We start from the raw sequence: 20,134 nt of genomic DNA, 5'->3' as shown, positions 1-20,134 counted from the left end.
AGCACTTTTGAGCAACACAATTATCAGACAGCCCAAAATCATTGCATGTTTGCCCTAATAAGTATAAGCAAGAGTATGTTTAAGGGTACAAAATAAAAACGTCACATTGAGAAACAGTACAGACGCCAAAAGAGGAAATGCTATCTGAACCTATTTCGTAAAAGAGCTATACGTTCTAGACTAACAAAATACACTGAAGGAACCGTGTTTGTCAAGCCTGCTTTGAGCAAAGCTGTCGTCTAGGGGCTGGAATCGCATTAACACACTTGGGTGGAGCACTGGATACTGAATGCACTTACTCTGAGGGGTAGGTTTTGCAGTTACAGTAGACTTCATTAAAAGTCACTCATTAAATCTGAGCATCCAAGCTAAATTCTGTTAAAGAACTCATACCTACTGGCCACTGAAACACACTCGTTCTCCCCAGTGGTGTGAGGTCTTTGAGCATTGTAAGTGTGCAGATCAGGGCTCAGGAAGCTGCAGCCTGGGGGCCAAATCCAGCTCAGTGGTCTTTGTAAATAAGGTTTTACTAGAACAGAGCCACACAGCCACATTTGCTCATTTACGTCTCGTCTGCAAATCCTAAAATATTCACTACGCCACCCTTTTAAGAAAAAGTTTGCCCTCTCCTGATTTAGATTGCTGTTTGAAAGACACACTTCTTAATACTTATTGTGAGCTTTTCTTTTTTTTTTTTATGATTGTGACCTTCTCCTTAAGGACATGACTATTTCTAGTAAGGGACAAAATTAAAAAGCGTGTCTGCCTTATTCTCAGAAGACATTGCTAGTTCTGTGAGGCAGTACTCTTTTAGGGTTAAGAACGTGGATTCAGGGGCGCCTGGGTGGCTCATTTGGTTAAGCCTCTAACTTCGGCTCAGGTCATGATCTCACGGTTTGTGGGTTCAAGTCACGTTGGGTTCTGCACTGACAGCACAGGGCCTGCTTTGGATTCTCTCTCTCCCTCTCTCTCTGCCCCGCCTTCTCTCTCTCTCTCTCACTCTCTCTCTCAAGAATAAATAAATAAACATTTTTTAAAAAGAAAAAAAAAAGAACATGGGTTCCAATTCCATCTCTACCTCTGACTACCTGTGAAATCTTGAGATTACTTAACCTCTCCGTGTCTCGGTTCCTTTCTGAAAGCCTGCTCGTTCACTGCCATTTTTAACAGCAGAGGCAAGTGTTGCTACGTCATAAGCTATCACACTCTCCATCTATACAACCATCGGTTTCCTCGTTTCCCCTTGAGGTGTCTGACTTACCAAGGAGGGAAGGGGGGGAGCGTTTCCTCGATCATGTATCACACTAGGGATCCACAGCACCTGCACTCACACACCAGCACTGCAAAAAAGAAGAGAAAAAAAAATAGATCCTATGAGTCCATGTTACAGGAGGCTGTGGTCACTGTTTACCAATTCTAGAAAGTTCCATCAACGCCTTGCACAACCAGCGCAAGCTGCTTTAGCAGTGAAGACTGAAAGCAAAGCGACCCAGGACAGCTTGGAAATCACAACACCATGATCCCAGTCTAATATCCCACGCACCAATGGGTCTCTCTCTTCAGAAAATTAGAAATAAAAATTCAAATGCGGTCAACATACGAAAACAGGTCCCACGAAACGACCAAAAGGACCATCATTTCAAACCCGTGTGAATTACGTTAAGCATTGTGAACATCAGATTCAGATTGGTTGTGTGAATTTACCCACTTTACGATGGCTCTTTCATCCCATTTTGGAGACTATATTGCACTTAAGTAATGCATTTGAAAAATAAGAGATAAAGGCAGAAGGTATAGGATAAACTATACCAAAAATCTGAGCTTCTATTTTTATTTACACGTTAATATATATGACGCACAACGTGAGACCTTATAAGGAAAAGAACTGTAAACCATAAAATCAAGTAATCTCATTCGACCAAGTAATCTCTACCCAAACTCCTCGGTTTCATATTAAAATCCTAAAAACTTGAACTATGATGTGACAGACTAATGCAAGACACCAGCCTCCCTAGAACAATGTATGCCAGAAGTCGAAGAAATGGTTACTTTCAATTTCTGATTCATAAAGAAATATGTCCGTTTGTACCAAAGGATGCCTGTTACTTCAAATACTGCCCCTCATGGCCCCATGCTTACTCTGTTGTCCTAGTTCATGTGGTTTCTTTCTACTCTCCCAGCTCGTCAGCTCCTGGCTGCCATAAGCCTGGAACACACTGATGTTGCCTATCCCAATACATACCCTTGGGTAGCAGCTGAGAATAATTATGAGAAAAAAAGGCAAGAACTTCCTGGAACATTCTGGAACATTCTGGCTATTCCTCTATGCAACGATTCCCACACTGTCTACTTCAGTAATTACCTAAAGACCATCTGCCTGCAGAAAATCAAATGAATTACAGCATCTGGAAGTTTGTAAAATTTTATATCTGGTGAAATCAGCCTTTTGGAAGTCCTGAGGTTCAGAGGCCAGAGGGTAGCCGGTGGCTAAGTGACCCTGTCTCTCCATGAGGCTCCTTGCCTCCATGAGGTGCTTTCGGTTCGTTCGCAGGAAGCAAAGGGGGCGAATCCAAGGCGACACATTCAGAATTGCCCAGAAACGCGCGCACGGCACAGGTGCGCTCCCACACTGCAGCACAGCCAAGCCCAGTGTGGTCCCGGCTGAGTGCTTGAAAGCCCATGACATCATCCTTTGGAAAAGAGGAGGTACAGATGCGAATCCTTGAGGCCAAAAGAGGAGTCCAGGAAAAATTCCTAGGACTGGCCAATTCCTTTCTCCCACCCCAGTAACATCTCCTTTGGGTGTGGCAACAGACACGTTAGTTGGAACTTCTTTATAAAATGGCGTGTTTCAATACACCAACCTCTCCTCCGGCGCCCTACAATCTGCTTTAAAATGAGCACCAACGTTTCTTTACGTCTTAATCAAGATTTAAGTGACAGGGTTGGACACAGCCACCCGTTAGTGCCAGGAATTCCTGGCAATTTCTATAGACCCGCGTGTGTCAGAATTAAACTTAAAACAGGGCTGATAATTAGGTCTGGAGGCTGAGTTCTCCTATCCTCCCTCAGTGAGGTCACAAATTAGCTGATGTGGTCCCTCAGCTAGGACATCCAAGGGCCATGCCTGCGGAGGATGGCCAGCCTCTTAAGTGGCGAAAGACACGAAGGCCAAAAAGGACACCGTAAGAATTCAGAATCGACACCACCAGATAAACAGTGCAGGGAGAGGACATCCCTGCTCAATCCAGGCAGGGACAGCCACAGCATGGACGGCCGGAGACTCCAGCTCCAACTTTCTGGCTTCAAAATCCAGTCCTTCCTTGTGAAAAGGCCACACTCAAGTGGCCAAACCCCCCACCGAGTTCACAGGGCTTGGTGTAAACACACCTCCCTTTGGAATCTGCGGCTTAAACTGGAAACCAGTTCCCGCAGCAGGATTTGGGGGCACACGCCCTGAAAGGGTCTTCCTATGCCCATGTTTCCGTCAATAGTGAAAACGACATTTTCCCACCTTGGTGCCTGCCGGTCAGGTGAACAGCATGAGGACCTTCTACTCTGGAAGGTGAACCCTTGCCTGGGTGACTGCTTCTCCCTCTAAAGGCATACACCACATTGAGCACGGCACCCACACGTGCCGAGGAGTGTGGGCTCCGGAGAAGCCACGGAAATGAGGTAGTGTGAGCTTGCAAAGACCTAAAGTCACGGACGATGGCTCAGTGGGTAAAGTAGGCTCCACAGCTAACGTGGGGCTCGAACTCACAACCCTGAGATCAAGAGGCGCGTGCTCCTTGGACTGAGCCAGCCAGGTGCCCCTCTCCCAGGAAGGTCACAAATTAACTGATGTATAAACCGGAAATCACTGACACATTTTCTAGAAAACTGCGAAGGAAGTCAAAAGGTAAAGAAACTACGATGCCCCAGAGGGTTGCCTCGGGCTAGAGGTCGGAATATTTTAAAGCGGATCTTTAACTGCCCATTAAACAAGAAAGGGCTTATGTTTTATTAAAATATAAATGTCCCCATTTGACTCAATTCCATGTTATTCTTATTCTTTTGTCTTTTAGCTTAGGATCAACTTCAGTCAAAACGGCGTCCTGAGTCCTCTGCATCAGAGTTCTCAGCCTCACTCCAGAAACACCACCGCGTCACACACTTGTGCGAGAACTAGCCGTGCAGCAGCCCGTGGTGATTCACAAACAACAAACCCCCTTCCTAGAAGTTGCACCCTGTAGCCACTTTCACAGGCTCTTAAAACGCTCTCTTCACTGAAATGCATAAATAAAACTTAAACATCAATTATAACTCACTAAGTGCCCATCAGCACACGGCTTTCTGCAAAAATATGCAACCTCCCCAGCCCGACCTAATCAGAATGAGGAAAAATGTAGATTTAAACATTCTTCTAGAAACCAAAGGTCAGCTGAGCGGTGGCCTTTCTTCTACAGATACGTGAGAGAAATGAAAATGTCAGGCCAGTCTTAAAAGCTCCATTTAACAATTGCGCCACAGTAAAATCACAAGACCTCAAAGGAAAATGGATGAGACCACCTGGCATCATAAAGATATTTAATGGAGTCATGGAAAGAAAGCCCACCGGGTGCTCAGGAAACCCATAAACTGTTGGACCAGGGTTTCCCAACTTGCTAGAATTTTCCCAGTGGCCATAGGGCTCAACTAAGGAACATCTTGTATTCAGTCAATTAGTCAACTTCCATGTACAGCACAGCCCCATGGTAGTCAATGTATAGTAACAACTCTCAAGACCCGATTTAACTGGGGTTTTTTTTGGTGGTAAAAAGACAAAGCAAGAACCAATTACGCACTCGGGAGCTCATCCTTGCCACGTGATGCTGTGACACTCTGAAATTGGAGGACAGGAAGTTGCTTCCAGGCAAAAGAGCAAGGAGAGCTTCCTGGAAGAACAGATACGTGATCTGGGAAATAAGGGATATTCAAGGAGACGATGACGTAGTTGGAGTGGGGGGTGCATTACAGGTGAAGCAAGCAGTAGATGAGACAGGGATCCCCACGCATCCTCATAAGGAACAAAGAACCATGTGGCCAGAGCCATGCTGGGTTGAAGTGCCAATGTCTAGTACCACCAATGGGGCAGGGTGTGTGGATGGAAACCCCAACCATGGGGCCAGCAGATGAGAGTTTGCAACAGTGCTGACTGAACGGGGTCGGGGGAACAAAGCCAGTCAGCTAAGGTGGAGAAACAGGACTAGAGCTGCGAGGACCACGGACAGAAAGCCGTCCTGTCCTCAGATTTGTGGAGGAAAACAAGAAAGCCAGCAGGAGAATGGGTTCCAAGTGGCACCCAAGGCGGAAGGGCAGGAAGGGAGAGCATCAGCAGGCATGTGTGCAAGGCCACTCCCAAGCATGGCCGAGTTGGAGGAAGACTTGAAGGAACCACTCCAAGGAACTCACAGAGTAGAAATGAAGCCAGTTAGGGAACGTCATCATGAGAAAAAGATAAGATGTCATCCAAAGGGAGGGCGTCACCGAAAGCTCAGTGAAGTACCAGAAGGAGACTGGTAATTAGGAAGATCGATACGGCAGCTCCGTGGAGGAACACACCAGAAAAGGAGAAAGCGGAGGCCAGAAGCAGCCGTCGCTGAGGATTCCACGTGTTAAAATACTAACTTAAAAAACCCCACACAATTATAAATCACAGACCATTTTCACAAAATCTTACTTGTGTAGAGACAGTCTGGAAACTGCGTGGCAAATGACGAATGAATGTCTTTGAATGTAAGACGGTAACGTCATCAGTGAGAATCTGTGAATCGATGAATTAAAATACAAAGTAAGTAAAGGATATTACTGTTGTTTGCTCACTGGTCCAATGCCACTGGTTTCATTGGGAAGAACACTCTGGGGAATCCACAGGCAGACGGGGATGGGGGCAGGAGGGAATCAAGGACTCTCTCTGTGCACACGGTGCCCCTTTCTGACACTGTCCCTAACTTTGCTGTTCCTGCACGAAGTCACCTCTGACCATCTCCACTGTTCGCCTCAAATACACGTGCCCTGCTGGCCAGTGCTCGGAGAAATCATCAGTGGACATTTAATGGGTAAAGAAAAATGCTGCCCAAAGCGAAGTCAGGCTCCTGCAGGCCGAGGGTTTGTCAGAAAGCCCCAGCCAATAAGGAAAGAAAAGGAGGTACCGGCAGCAGGAACAGAGAAAAGAATTGAGGGAAACATGGCAGAGAGTAGGGACAGGGGACGGGGAAGGAAGGACACATAGGAAAAGGAGAGGGGTGGGGGACGAACACACAAGAGGCAGCCGACAGACACCCAGCCACTCTGACAAGGTGCAGACCCTGAAAGACATAAGCCACTGCAGGCAGCCTGGCCCCTGGCAGGAGGGAGGACGGACCTCTGCTCCCAGCTGCACCCACTAGATTCCTAAGCAAAACTTCGAGCATTCAGGAAACCCAAAGCAAAGGCCCATACAGCAGGAGGTGATGAAGAATGTATATGGGGACAGTGGTGGCCTGTCCAGTCCCATCCCAAGTGCGTCTGAGGGACAGCCCCCGTCCTTGGGCTCCAGGCTGATGCCAGCTGGTGTTAGGGTCTGGCCAGTGGAGCAGGTTCATTTCGATCTCCCCAAATGTAAGACTGTTGACTGCTTTACATTCAAGACAAGGTCAGGGCTCAAATTTTTATTTTATTTTTTTTAATATTTTTTAACGTTTATTTATTTTTGAGACAGAGAGAGACAGAGCATGAACGGGGGAGGGTCAGAGAGAGGGAGACACAGAATCTGAAACAGGCTCCGGGCTCTGAGCTGTCAGCACAGAGCCCGACGCGGGGCTCGAACCCACGGACCGTGAGATCATGACCTGAGCTGAAGTCGGCCGCTTAACCGAGTGAGCCACCCAGGTGCCCCAGGGCTCAAATTTTTAAAGTTAGTTGTTTTGCTTTCTTTTAAAGATAGGTCTGCTGGTCAGTTGACTATCACCACCTAAACTTTGAACGTTGTTTGCCATTACGATTTGTAAATGCTGAGAGCAGCATTAAAAAGTGTCCCAACTCAGGATTTTTCCCTTATTTTTATTTTTTGTAATGTTTTTAATTTATTTCTGCAAGACAGAGACAGGGGGAGCAGCAGAGAGAGGGAGACACAGAATCTGAAGCAAGCTCCAGGCTCTGAGCCGCCAGCACAGAGCCCGACGCGGGGCTCGAACCCACGCACCGCGAGATCATGGCCTGAGCCGAAGTCAGTTGCTTAACCGACTGAGCCACCCGGGCGCCCCAGGATTTTCCCCTTTTTTGAAAGATCTTCCTTCGGCCACAGGCTTGTATGCACTGGCCAGCGGATAGAATCTGCGCGGTCCCCCAACCAAATTCTGCAGTTGCCAACAGCATCTGAATTAAGCAGTGTTTTCATTAGCACGGCATCAGGGCAAACAGCCGTGGCTTTTGAAAGCCAGAGATCTTACACGTAAGTGTGCGACACAAACGATGTACAGAGAGGGGGGAAAAAAAAAACACTTAAATCAGGTGTTGAAAGCTGCAACTACACAGTAACACTTTACCCAAAAAGGAAACGGTTTTGTCTTCCTTTCCTTATCGGTATATATGGCCAACCAGACATTGTCCTACATCACAGCTGAGCACAGGATGTGCGGAAGAATGACAGGCATCAAGACAGAGTCGCGCGGAAGGGTTCTGGGGCCCCAGGAATTCACCCTTTGGAGGGACTTTTCCCGAATCGGACATGATCTCTTTAGTCACCAGGTGATTATTTTCTGTACAAATAATGCCGCATATTGATCCATACCGGCTACTAAAGAATCACCTTGAGGGTTATCTCAGGAGCATTTTTTTTTTTTTATAATCTTGGGCAAGTCATTTACTGTTCCAGTCTCAATTTTATCATCCTTTTTTTTTTAAATATAATGTATTGACACCTTGGTTGCCATACATGAGCATTTTTAAAAGACAAGTGCCCGGGGGCACCTGGGTGGCTCATTCGGTTAAGCTTCTGACTTCGGCTCGGGTCATGATCTCACGGTTCGTGAGTTTGGGCCCTGCGTCAGGCTGTGTGCTGACAGCTCAGAGCCTAGAGCCTGCTTCGGATTCTGTATCTCTCTCTCTCTCTCTCTCTTTATCCATCCTCCTCTCTCTCTCTCTCTCTTAAAAATAAACATTAAAGGGGCGCCTGGGTGGCGCAGTCGGTTAAGCGTCCGACTTCAGCCAGGTCACGATCTCGCAGTCCGTGAGTTCGAGCCCCGCGTCGGGCTCTGGGCTGGTGGCTCAGAGCCTGGAGCCTGTTTCCGATTCTGTGTCTCCCTCTCTCTCTGCCCCTCCCCCATTCATGCTCTGTCTCTCTCTGTCCCAAAAATAAATAAATGTTGAAAAAAAAAAATTTTTTTTTAAAAAATTTAAAAAAATAAATTAATTAATTAAAAATAAACATTAAAAAAAAATTAAAAAAGACCAGTGCCAGATGTCACAATTTCCCTTTCATAAACCCCTGGCTGTCTTAGGGCCAACGTTCAGGAACACCTGGAGAGCAGCCCCAGCCACGGCTGGGGCTCCATGGACAGTGCATCGTCCCATGGGGACACCGGGCCTCACATTTGGGTCACTTCATGATGCAGTCACCTGGCTCTCAGACCAGCAGAGGAAAATCCTACCTTACCAAACAGAGGAGCAGGCACTTCCGAAAGTTGAGCCCAAAGACAAAGAGAAAACACTTCCATTTGGAGCTTTCACACCCAGACCCACCGAGACGGCTCCCTCCATCAGACAGGTGACAGTCACTGTGAAATGTGGTGGCCTGCAAACATTAAACACAGCTGAGGCCTGCGGAAAACGGACGGCAGAAGCTGAGATTTCATTTCTCAAAGCGTTGACTAATCTTAGCATCTGGGAAGAGAGCAACCCAATTGTCTTTCATTTGGTCTTTGTGCACAGTCATCCTTGGCTGAGTACTGAAAGCTGGTAGGAGTTGCTGACCCTGGAAGAGACAGATCGCGCCTCAGGGGCTGGAGTAAAGCTCGAGCAAAACACCTCCTATCCCCTAACTCCCACATCAGATGATGAGATGTATTCTGAGCCGCCAAGACACATGGGAACAGAGGGAGAGAAAAAGAGGGGGCAGAAACGACTTCTTATATTAAAGCAAATAAGTTGCCAAAAACTAAGGAACCGCTCGAAATGAGCAATTTCTAAAATCGGCTCTCTAAGGACACCACCATCTCTGAAGAGTGACTACTTTCTTCTTTCTGCCACCATGTGCCAAATTTTCAAAGGGCAGGCTCGCTTTTCGTGCAGGCAATTTTGAAGGGCTTGCACAAGTGGATAATTTGCATGGGCAATTGGCCTCTCAGCTTTCATTTTGACGGCTAAATTGATCCATCCTTTGTAGACGAAAATCTCGCTACCCAGAAGGAGAAGGGGTGTCTGAGGCTTTTTGAAAAATGTGGTCTCTCAATTCCTACTTATTCAGAACGTACCCAATAAGAGCTACCCTGTAAACAGTAGCTTGCCCGCACAAAAGCCAGCCAAGATTCGACTCTAAATCTAAACCCAAGATTTAATTCTTAGATCAAAATTTAACTTTAAAAAAAGTATTTAGCTACTATTGTTACTTAACTTCTATGAAAACAGACAGGAAGGGCTTGGGTTCTTAGATCAGCCCTTCGGTCGCTCCGTAGGAAGAGGGAAATGTCTGCCCCAGATTAAGCCCACGACTAACTGAGGCTAAAACCTTCCCAGCACAAAGCTGAACGGAGTCAAAGGTCTGCGGGAAAAGCATGGAGAAATGAGGGCTGTATATCCCTGGAAAGATGGCTGACCACAGAATTCACAAAGAACGGTTAGTGAAATGGTAATGGGTTAAATCACTCAGAAAAATATTTTCCTAAAAAATAAGAACAGATGGCAGGATTTTGGAAATTTCTAGCCATAAAAGACACTCTCTCTCCAACTCAGTAGAAAGCAATGAAAAGATGTTCTCCTTCAGTTCAGAAAGGGCAATCAGATTACTACATGGGGCGCCTGGGTGGCTCAGTTGGTTGAACATCAGTTGGTTTCAGCTCGGGTCATGATCTCACCGTTTCAGGGGATCAAGCCCCACGTAGGGCTCTGCACTGACAGTGCAGAGCCTGCTTGGGATTCTCTGTCTCTCTTCTCTCTCTCTCATAATAAATAAATAAACTTAAAAAAAAAAAAGATTACTACAAACCCACGCAAGGCAATCCAACACGCACGGTGGTCTGTATCAGTTCTCAGTTTTCCACGACTTCATGTATTGTATGTACCTTGAGCCCAGGGCTGCTGTTCTACATGGCACAGGGTGATCCAGGCCAAGCACATTGTTTGGACTTGGAAGTCAGACAACGGTGTTGTTTTCTGGTTTCAACCCAGCAAATACTCTGAGTCACTTCAACACCTTCATCCCTCCAAAGACACGAAGAATACGAGACTTCTAAATCCTGCTGAACTTTGTCCCAATTACCTGTTGGGTCTTCCATTGTCAAAAGTGCTCACCGAGGCCTGCACAAGGAAAACACGGCCCGTTTTGCATCAGCCAAGGTGCCCAGGGATGGGACGCATCCCACCTAAGGGTGTCTTTCATGTTTCTGAGACAACAGAGGGCTTAACAATCCTTGGGCGTGTTGCGTAACTAAAAATTTCATCCTGTTCTATGTGTCATCCTCTCAGTATAAATTAGTGACAAACATAAGAAATAGGCTACTACGCAGCGAACCAGATGGTGCCTTACCTTCCTCTGAACACTGTTGTGTTTAGAGGGTTTACACATGCGGGGGAATAAAAAGACCTTCTTTTTTTACATTTGGCAATGAGTCATGTTGTCCATTTCAGCACAAACAGTACTGAAATGTCCTCCCCATGAAGGAGAGCCCAGCTCCCCTTATGTTTAAAAACAACTATGTCAGCTGCCTTAGATTAGTCATGAAGTGCCCTGCCCATCCTGCAGCTCCATCAAGGACACAATCTGAACAGATCGGACCCACTAAATGGTACCAGGAGGCCGGGCGCGTCCCGACGTGCAAGCCTGCCTCCTCTCTAAGAGGCAAGAAGCTTCTTTCGCTCTCTTTGCAAACACGCCCTGAAAATGCTCAGCCCCGGAGGCTGACTTAACGGTGGCCCCTCATTCCCTGCATCCGTCTCCAGATCCTTGTTGAGCGACTTACTACGGTATCAAACCTGGGGCTGCGGTGCTGAATAATCCTGGGAAGTTTCTGAGCTTACGGATTATGAAAGGAGCCGCAATTAATCCCTCACCACCCCATTCGATAAAAGCCCATTCCATGGAAGCAACTGGAAGGGAGGCAAGACCATTTTGGAACGCGGACCACGTTTTACACAGAACGATGCCTCATCATTTTCCACGGACGCGCTCTGCCAGAAAATGTGCCAACGCAGGCGAGGTGCGCGGGACCAGGCCTGAGAGTGTCCATCCTGCCCCCCACGGTGGGGCTGGGTTTGTGTTTCCTCTTCATAAACCGTCAGGAAAACAACCCCCTCTTCTGTTCAAAGAACGGCATGAAACTGACCACTGGTGTTGGTTTGTTTAGTTCTTTCAATCTGACAAGCTGCTGGGGGCAGTAACTGCCCTCCTTGCGATTTGTATGGAGCTGATCTGAATCCAGAACTCTGTATTTCTTGCCGTCGGATTGAATCTGATTGCTTTCCCCTCATCACTCGAGCCAGAGTTGTTCCCGCATCCCTGCTGGCCCCCTGAAATCTACATGTGTCCTCGGTGTCCCCGTGTGATGTGACTGCCTCTGCTTTGTGAACGGGACACCCAGACCTGCCTCTGGTTACCTCCTATCACCCTCTGTTGTCTACCTGCTGGCCTCCCCGTGTCAGGGGCAGCCATTATGTCCTACTCAACTATTCAACTTCGAATCCCCGTGGCCAGGCCCACATCAATGAGCACGTTCCAGAAGGCCATCTGATGACGATTCCCTCTTTTTACTTCAGGGTGTGTGTAAATGTTAACAGACCAGGGGGATGACCTAAAGTCAGCTTCTAGAGATAGCCTTCCTGTTTGACGTCACCATTCCATCAATATCGCCCAGAGCAAGCTAAACCCGGACAGAACCGGGATGCTGCCTCCTCCCCACCCAGGTCTAGGGCACGCCAGGCACTCAGCAGGTGCCCGGGGAGGAGTGCGTGGAGGGGGGCTGTGCAGGACAGGAAGTCTTGAGGAGTCAAAATCCCACTTCCTGGCCCAGAGACACCCGGCTTGCCTCGATCCCATCTTCGCTGAAAATAAACTTCTTTTTTTGTGTGTCTCTTTAGAAGGTTTTCAAGTCTCAGAAGCAGCTTTCAGATGCTATTCTCACAGGTTGGGGGCCCCCGTTCGTACTCTTGTAAAACCCGAGTCTATTACAGGCTCTGCTGTGCAAACCGGCCGAGGTTTCCCCTCTTCTGGCTTTATTAAGCCAGCCGGCATACACAAGGATCCTTCACAGGCTCCCTGGGGGAAGCCTCTTCCACCCCGAGAGGCTCTCCCCATGCTCACAGGTGTCCCCACGGACAGACGGCTGCTCCAGTGAACAGTCACAGCAGGAGAGCGAGGCCAACCCAGTGGCCACCCGTGAGCACCCAGGAAAAGACTTGTCCCGGTAATATAAACATCACCTTCGTGACTCTTAGGCAATTCCCTGAGTAAATCCATTTTTCATAAATACCAGGAGGATCACTAAGTAAAAGTCACTCCCATTTTTGAATGAATGATGTTCAGTTAAACTGAGTGTTTCCTCTGTCGCAATTCTGTAGTCACCGATTTGACAAAATCCAGTCTTGCATCCTGGGCTTCTGCTCTCTATAATCAGGGGCTTCGGGCACCTTCACAAGTGCAGCGTCTTGAAAGCTCCTGACCCTTGGCTGACTGCCTCACCCCTCCCCACCCACTCCTGTGTCCCTTCCCCCCAGGCAGCTGCCGAGAAGAAAAGAATTTAAAGGGGCTCCCTCCTCACCATCCAGCTTCCTACATCACACGTGGCTACGGAAAACGTGTATGTGCTCTGGCCAAAATGAACATGAAGTGATGAGGTAATTCACCAATTAAAAACTTAAAAGCGTTTTAGGTAACTAAGTACCAGATAATCAATGCGTTCTTGGGAGCACGTTATGCTTGACTCCCAAATGCCCGTTTTAATCTCAACATTACATCTTTTGACTGTTAGTTTATGGTTATAATTCTGATTTACCACTTTTTACGCCTATGGAGGCGATGCTACTCCGTGAGAGTAGTAAGCCTAACACCTGAATCTGGAGCTCTGAGTCAAGATTCTGTAACTCTAGCCTAGAAGACAAGACAATTATGCAGAAAATAAAGGCCAGCGACAGCTGTACACAGATCTGCCCTTGCTTTGGGTTTTTTTCTTGTTTCAAACTATATAGACTCAAGGGTTGGACTAAGACACCCTTGTCCAGTCAGGCTCTCGTCCACGTCCGCTCCCCCGGACCAGCAGACATCCAGCATCTCAGCTGAGACCCTCCTTTGTCGCATCAGAGACATTACTACCCAACCAGGGACTGCCCTATCTGTGCACGCTCACTGTAGACATCAGGGAAATTAAGCCATAAACAAAACCCCTCATTCGAATGGAAAGCTGAATGCATTATGGGGGAGGGAGGAGGCGATTTAAGACTTGTTGTTGTACTAGGAACAAAACGTCTTGTCCTGTTGGTCATTTCCTCCCTCGCGTGTTTCAGCGTGCCCTCGGAAGAAGGGCCATGGCTGGCTGTTCATTATCTACTGACAATTTCTCAAGTCGTGTGCCATTTCCAAAGATTACAGAAGAGCTGTAAATCAGAAACAGGACATGAGATTCTGGTGACAGCTGCTTTTCTCAATGCCTCCTAAGAGAAAACACCAAGCCATCATCTGATAAAATAGCACAATATTAGTGCCATTCCTTGATAGACAGACACCCCTCACCCCCTTCAGATTAGGTCTCTTCTCTTTTCCTATTCTGTGGTACACGGAGGTCTTTCCACAGAAGCTAAAAGGACACAAACCGGTTATAACCACCCTAAGATGAGAAAGGAGAGGGTCAGGAAGGGCCCAGATTTCATGACTTCCTTCTGCTGTGAACCTTGGGAAGTGCCAACTTCCAGACCATCTTTCTTCGCTCAGCCAAGGTGTATCCAGCTGACCAGCAGGTAGGGACCATGGCTCTATCTGAACCATTCAGTAAAGGGGAAGAAAGTAACAGTCATGATGGAAATCCAAGTCACTTAATGGTTTTCCCACTACACCTAATCCATCGGGCTTCAAACCCTTACAGAAAGGACGGACGTGAGCTTTCCTCCCGCAGGACAGTCACGGAAACCGTCACTGCTCAGCTGATCTCTTCATCGTGGCTGAAAGCACCAGAGGGAGCCCCCTTCTCCTCAATTCCAATTTGCCTTGACAGACACATGGCTGCCGAGGAGCCGCAGGCATCCTTGAACCAGACGCTCGGCAGGAATTCCCAAGCCGACCTTGGCCGGCAGACGGAAGTCAGCAGCTTGGGGAGCAACAGCTGTGAACCTCAGCCAGCGTGGCCCACCACCTGACCATACACAGTCTCGCAAGCAGAACACGGGCCACCCCAGCTCCTCCTGACCCTGTGCCGAACAGCCCCCGCCAGGGCCTGGAGGCCGGCGCAGTATTGCCGGCAGGAGGTTTGACAACGATGCTAGAAGCAAAGTCATGGTGGGTGGGCTCCCTCGAATCAGGCCACGTCCTTGACCCCCGACCACATGAAACGCTCCTTCAGCTTCCGGCCATGCTCTCCTAAAGCAACTTTAAAGAGAAAACGGGAAGTAAAAGGTGAAACTGTAAGCTAACCATCGACGTTACGTGCTGTTCACACCTTGCTGGGCAGATGGGTAGATGTGCCTCTCGCCTCGCCCAGCTGGTTATTCAAGGTGCCATTTTTTACAAAAGCTTCAAAATCACTCCTCTCCTCCCTGTTCAATGAGGAAGCGCTGAAGTCTAGATATAATGATGCCAGACAGACAGGCAGGAAAGCTTCCAAAGGGACCTAATTCATCACCCAGAAAGAAGGAACATCCTGAGAGCAGCTCCAGAGGCCGTGGCATTTTCCATCACTTTCGCTGCAACCACCAAAAACAGGGCAGCAGAAAATCCTGCTTCATCACCACAAGCTTAAAGATCGACTTTTGCACCCACAAGATTCAGAGTACAAAAGAAGTCAGGTAACTCCAGACGTGACTTCTTTCTTGTGGTAACGGATATTTGTGAAAGAAAAGAAAAAAAAAAAAAGAATTCCTCCTCTCTTCATTATTCACAGATTCGATTTTTGTGAATTCACCCATCCGCTAAAATTTATTTGTAACCCCAAAATGTGTGGTGCCGCTGTCTGTGAGTTCAAAGCTAATGAATTAACTTAGGTGTCTTTAAACAGAAACACGCATAAAACAAGGTACTTTAGGGGTGCCTGGGTGGCTCAGTTGGTTAAGCCTCCAACTCTTGGTTTCAGCTCAGGTCATGATCTCATGATTTGTGGGTTCCAGCCCCGTGTCGGGCTCCACACTGACAGTGTGGAGCCTGCTTGGGATTTTCTCACTCTCTCTCTCTCTCTCTCTTTCTCTTTCAAAATGAACAAACTTTAAAAAAACAAAAAGCAAAAAGTAAGGTTCTTTAGTGGCGGGTTGATGGGGCCAATGTGACCAGAAGTTATCGGAGCCTAACCCTGATTGGCCCCTAGGAGTGACGGGTCGGTCTTGGCTGATTCAGTGTTCACGATGAACTTACACAGCAGAGCACCGCGAATGAGAAGAATGGACTGTAAACGAAGGACACGAGCAAAAACACCACCACAGTGTCCCCAGCTCTACCCGGGAATGTCAGGAGCTGATTGGAGTAAAGGTGGGCTGTGGGATTGTGTGCGTGGAGCGCGGATCACTTCGTGGAGAGAGATTAGGTCCAGGCAACAGGAACTTGAAAGACACGAGCTATCTGATCGTTCCTGAAAAGCAAAATGTTGCCCTCTTGCTCCCGAGGAGCACAGAGCACATGACTCACCAAGCTAGCTGCGAGCCGTGCAACCTGGTGCCTGGCTGTCTGGCACCACCACAGGCAGAGACCTTCCTGCAGTCATTCTGGAGTGAAAATTAGACCCCTCAGAAACCGAAATCTGGACAATTACCGGCCATCAGGGATGACAAGCTGGTGTCCAAGGTCACTTGCCGAAGGAAGGCTCTGGCTTTGGCTGGCAGGACTCTTTAGAGCTCCCGCTATGTAATATGAACCAGATCCCCATCTTCTGCAGCAGATAATGATCCTTGCTCCGGAGATTTAAGGGATGATTACAGTCTAAAGAGTTGATTGTGTCTCATTACACTTGTGACGATATATTCCCGACAACTGAGGCTATTAACTTGGACTTCCCAATCCCAGCACACGTCACACGTGGCCCCCTCTGACATATCCCCATCCATCATCCGTCAAATGTGAGGAAAGTGCGTCCTCACTGCACAGCACATAAAGGAGAAAGTTAAACTGGTACAGAAGAGTGAATACTGTGCTTTTCCAGTCCAGGAAGTCTTAATCGAACTGAGTCCCTTTTAGTACACTGGAATCTTTAACAACAAAAGCAAAACGTGCAGTGTAATCCATATATGCCCGAGAATGAAAAGGGTCCAAAGCCCTTCCTTTCTTGTGTCCTGATGGCCTTCCAGCTCTTCACTAGCAACTCCTCCCCTTTCATTATAATCTTAGGAAATAGAACTGCCACCTTCTGGAATTGTCTTCCTTTTAAACGACTTTCCTTCTTTCGTCAGGAAAAAGTGATGGGAACATGGCTCTCCCCTTCCACCTCTACACGGTCGGTCATCATAGAAAGTGAGCAAAAAACGACAGAAATGGTTCACATGTGTCTCCAGACTAAGAAAAGAAACTGATAAAGCGTACTGTTTTCCAAGTTCCGGCAGAGGAGTTTCTATCACGATCTCACAAAGATAAGTTGGCCAGCTCCACGAAGGCATTCTCAAAGACAAACAGAATAGTCTGGAAGAGCGATAAACCAAACCCGAGAGTTATGGATATGAGTCAGGCACCAACATTTTTATCCCACTAGCACCAGACGGGGCTTTCTCTTGCCTACGCCCCGAGGCTGTGAATACTGCAAACTAACCACACTTCTCACGGGGTTTCCTGGTTGGTTAGCGTACCGCTGGCTGATTTCTAGAGCAAGCACCAAGACGAGACGGGACGGCAACGTGCCAACGGGAACAGGCCAGAACAGGAAAAGGGTTTCAAACTGCGATCAAGCAATCCTGTAATAAGAAATTGTGAGAATTTTTTTTTTTCAAATGACTATTCCATCTGGGTTTTCAGCCAAATCTGGCTCTAAAAATTCCCTGATCTCTTGGAATACTAGATGCTAAAAATAAGGATGTGTGTGTATATAAGTTAACTGGGAGCTTTCAAGAGATCCCGTGGCAACACGAAAGGGGGGCTTAGCGCTGCTAAGATTTTGGGCCAAAAAGCAGAGAAACGGTCGGCATTTGACTAAAACGTACAGAAGACCCTTCTGGGAAGGGAGAGCAGGTCAGCAGGGGCCACATTATCTGGAGAGCCTGAAACGCATAAAGCACTTAAGGAAGAACATGATCAAAAGAGTCTGGTGACTATGCAGAGAAGGTGCTTACAAAGAATCAAGCCTCTGTCTGCCAATTACAGCGGGAGCCGGCTCTTTGTTTCCCAGAAGCCAACAGTTACAGGACTTAGATTGGGGCATAAATTCTAATTAAAGTACATCTTTCTGGGTTCCCTGCAGAATTTCCACTCGCCAGCTTCATCTTTCAGCGGGACTGGAGTGCCTTACGACCCAGCCTGACAAAGAGCTGCTCTGTCCCTCGCCCAGCCTGGGAAGGAAGGTACACATCACGTGGCCCTCCTGCCTTTCTGGGAACTTTAATCTCTCTTCTGCAACTGGCTGCAAATAATTGCTTCTGTAAAGGCGAGCGTCAGGCTCCGGGTGCAGGTGAGAAGCAGGATTTGGCTGGGGAAAGGGACAGGGGTAATTGGAAGCAGACAACAAAACATAACAAAAGGAGAAAATTAAAAACCCTGACTTTCAGGGGAATTCAAGGAGCACACGGGGCAGAGAGAGGAAAAGAGGGGGAGAGGAACATTTCTGGGGAGCCGGCGGAGCATAACTGAGGACACCTGCAGCCTCGGGAGCTGACAAAAAGCGCATGTGTCCCAGGTCTTGGCCCCCCACCCCCCGTCCCTCCAGCCTGGTCCTAAAGCTGCTGGACTTTACCCCAAACCACAAAAGGACAGGATGGGGGGGCGAGAAGGAAGGTCTAAGCCGATCCAGCTGCAATAACAAATACGGAAGGGCCCGGCCACTAAAGCTTCGAAAAATAAACGTTGTGACTCAAAGTGAGGGCAAACCCAGTGCTGGGAAAACTTCAAGAAGCACCAGACCTCACCAGACATCATTTTGAAAACCGTTCGGAAACCGCCCTTCAATGAGGTGTTTAAATGACAACAGAGGACAGCCTCCCTGAAAAAGAACAGGATCAAAGAGAGGAATCCTCACAAGGACCCTGCTCCTCAAAGAGACTAAACTGGACTTTTATCTCCCCATGAAAACTTCCTTAGTCCTGAGTTCCCCTCTAAGCCCCTAGGACACTGAAAGCTTCTAGAGTCTTAATACTGTTACCCCTTCATTTGTCTAAACCAGTCCTAGCAAATTAGCCCAACTGTGGACCGATTTCAGGGCTTTTGCAAAAGAAGTGGTCTCCCTGTTTGTGCTCACACCTGCTGCTTGTGAGTTCAATTCCCAGAAGTGCAAGCTGTGGCCCGGAAGTTCCCAAGTCACTTAAAAGACACAGAACTTGTCCTCCATCCGGAACTGCTCCATGTGAGTAAATCTACAAGGGACTCCCTCTTTTTTTTTTTTTTAATTTAACATTTATTCATTTTTTGAGAGACAGAGAGAGACAGTACGAGCAAGGGAAGGATAGAGAGGCTCCAAAGCAGACCCTAGGCTCCGAGCTGTCAGCACAGAGCCCGACGCGGGGCTTGAACTCACAAACAGTGAGACCATGACCTGAGCCGAGGTCGGACGCTTAACTGACTGAGCCACCCAGGCACCCCATGACTCCCTCTTTTTTAAGAAAGCTCCGAAAAAGGCTCCCCAAAGGGAAAGGGAGGGCACTGTGAGGTCAAGACATGTCACTACTTTCTATCCGTGTAGCACGGACTTTTTCTTTAATAAACTCTCCTGAGTTTCTTCTGCAATAGAAGCGGGATAATAACAGGAACAAGTTTCCAGGAAAGTTGAGTTTTGAAAACAATGTGTGCCAAGTTCCTGGCTCCAAGGTGGTCCTCCACATGATTATCACTGTAACAAATGGAATGGTTTCTTACCCCAAAGGGGTCCCGATGGCCAAGGGTGAAGTTCATCTACTCTATCAGCCTACGTCTGCAACTTCACCTTCCTGGGGCTCCTGACTTAAAGTCCATATGTCACATTATTTTCTTAAAATTTTTTTCAAGTTTATTTATTTTGAGAGAGAGAGAGAGAAGAGAGGGAGAGAGAGGATGAGTGGTGGAGGGGCAGAGAGAGAGAGAGAGAGAGAAAGAGGGAATCCCAAGCAGGCTCCCCAGTGTGGGTCTCCAACTCTGGAACCGCGAGATCATGACCTGAGCCGAAATCAAGTCAGACACTTAACCGACTGAGCCACCCAGGCGCCCCCAAATTATTTTCTTCAATGTCCATTTTGGGGGCAGAAAACCTACTTGTCTGGGAATCTGGTTTCTTCCTCCGTACTCTGCAACTGCAAAAGCTCGTTCTATGCCTATCGTGACATCTTTTGTCTTCCTAGCAACTTTTCCAGAAAAAAAAAAAAAACACTAAAAAACATCATCTTGATGCCCTCTGTAGTGTGTAAGGGCCACATGTCTTAAAAGAGTCACAGGACATGTTTTTCATATAAAGTACAAAGGAAATTTATTCTTTAAAAATCAGCATGCCCGGGGTGCCCAGGTGGCTCAGCTGGTTAAGCATCACACTCTTGGTATCGGCTCAGGTCATGATCTCAAGGTTGGTGAGTTTGAGTCCCATGTCACTCAGTGTGGGTGGTGCAGAGCCTGCTTGGGATTCTCTCT

The 20,134-nt window shown here is 47.6% G+C and overlaps 1 protein-coding gene across 3 annotated transcripts in view; it reads right to left on the bottom strand.

The window, feature by feature from the left end:
• SEMA5A (semaphorin 5A) overlaps positions 1 to 20,134 on the bottom strand; it is a 476,129-nt gene that overhangs the window by 365,701 nt on the left and 90,294 nt on the right. For 2 of the 3 annotated variants that reach the window (XM_047864782.1, XM_047864783.1), the window contains exon 2: positions 1,262 to 1,340. The gene's annotated coding sequence lies outside the window, so the exon portion shown is untranslated. Of the gene's footprint in view, positions 1 to 1,261; positions 1,341 to 5,701; positions 5,760 to 20,134 lie in introns of those variants that run through there. The other variant, XM_047864784.1, reaches the window with a different exon arrangement.

Source organism: Prionailurus viverrinus, chromosome A1, assembly GCF_022837055.1.
Source record: "Prionailurus viverrinus isolate Anna chromosome A1, UM_Priviv_1.0, whole genome shotgun sequence".
Classification (NCBI taxonomy): Eukaryota; Metazoa; Chordata; class Mammalia; order Carnivora; family Felidae; genus Prionailurus; species Prionailurus viverrinus.
The sequence above is the reverse complement of the archived record's forward strand: the minus strand, read 5'-3'. Positions and strand labels throughout refer to the sequence as shown.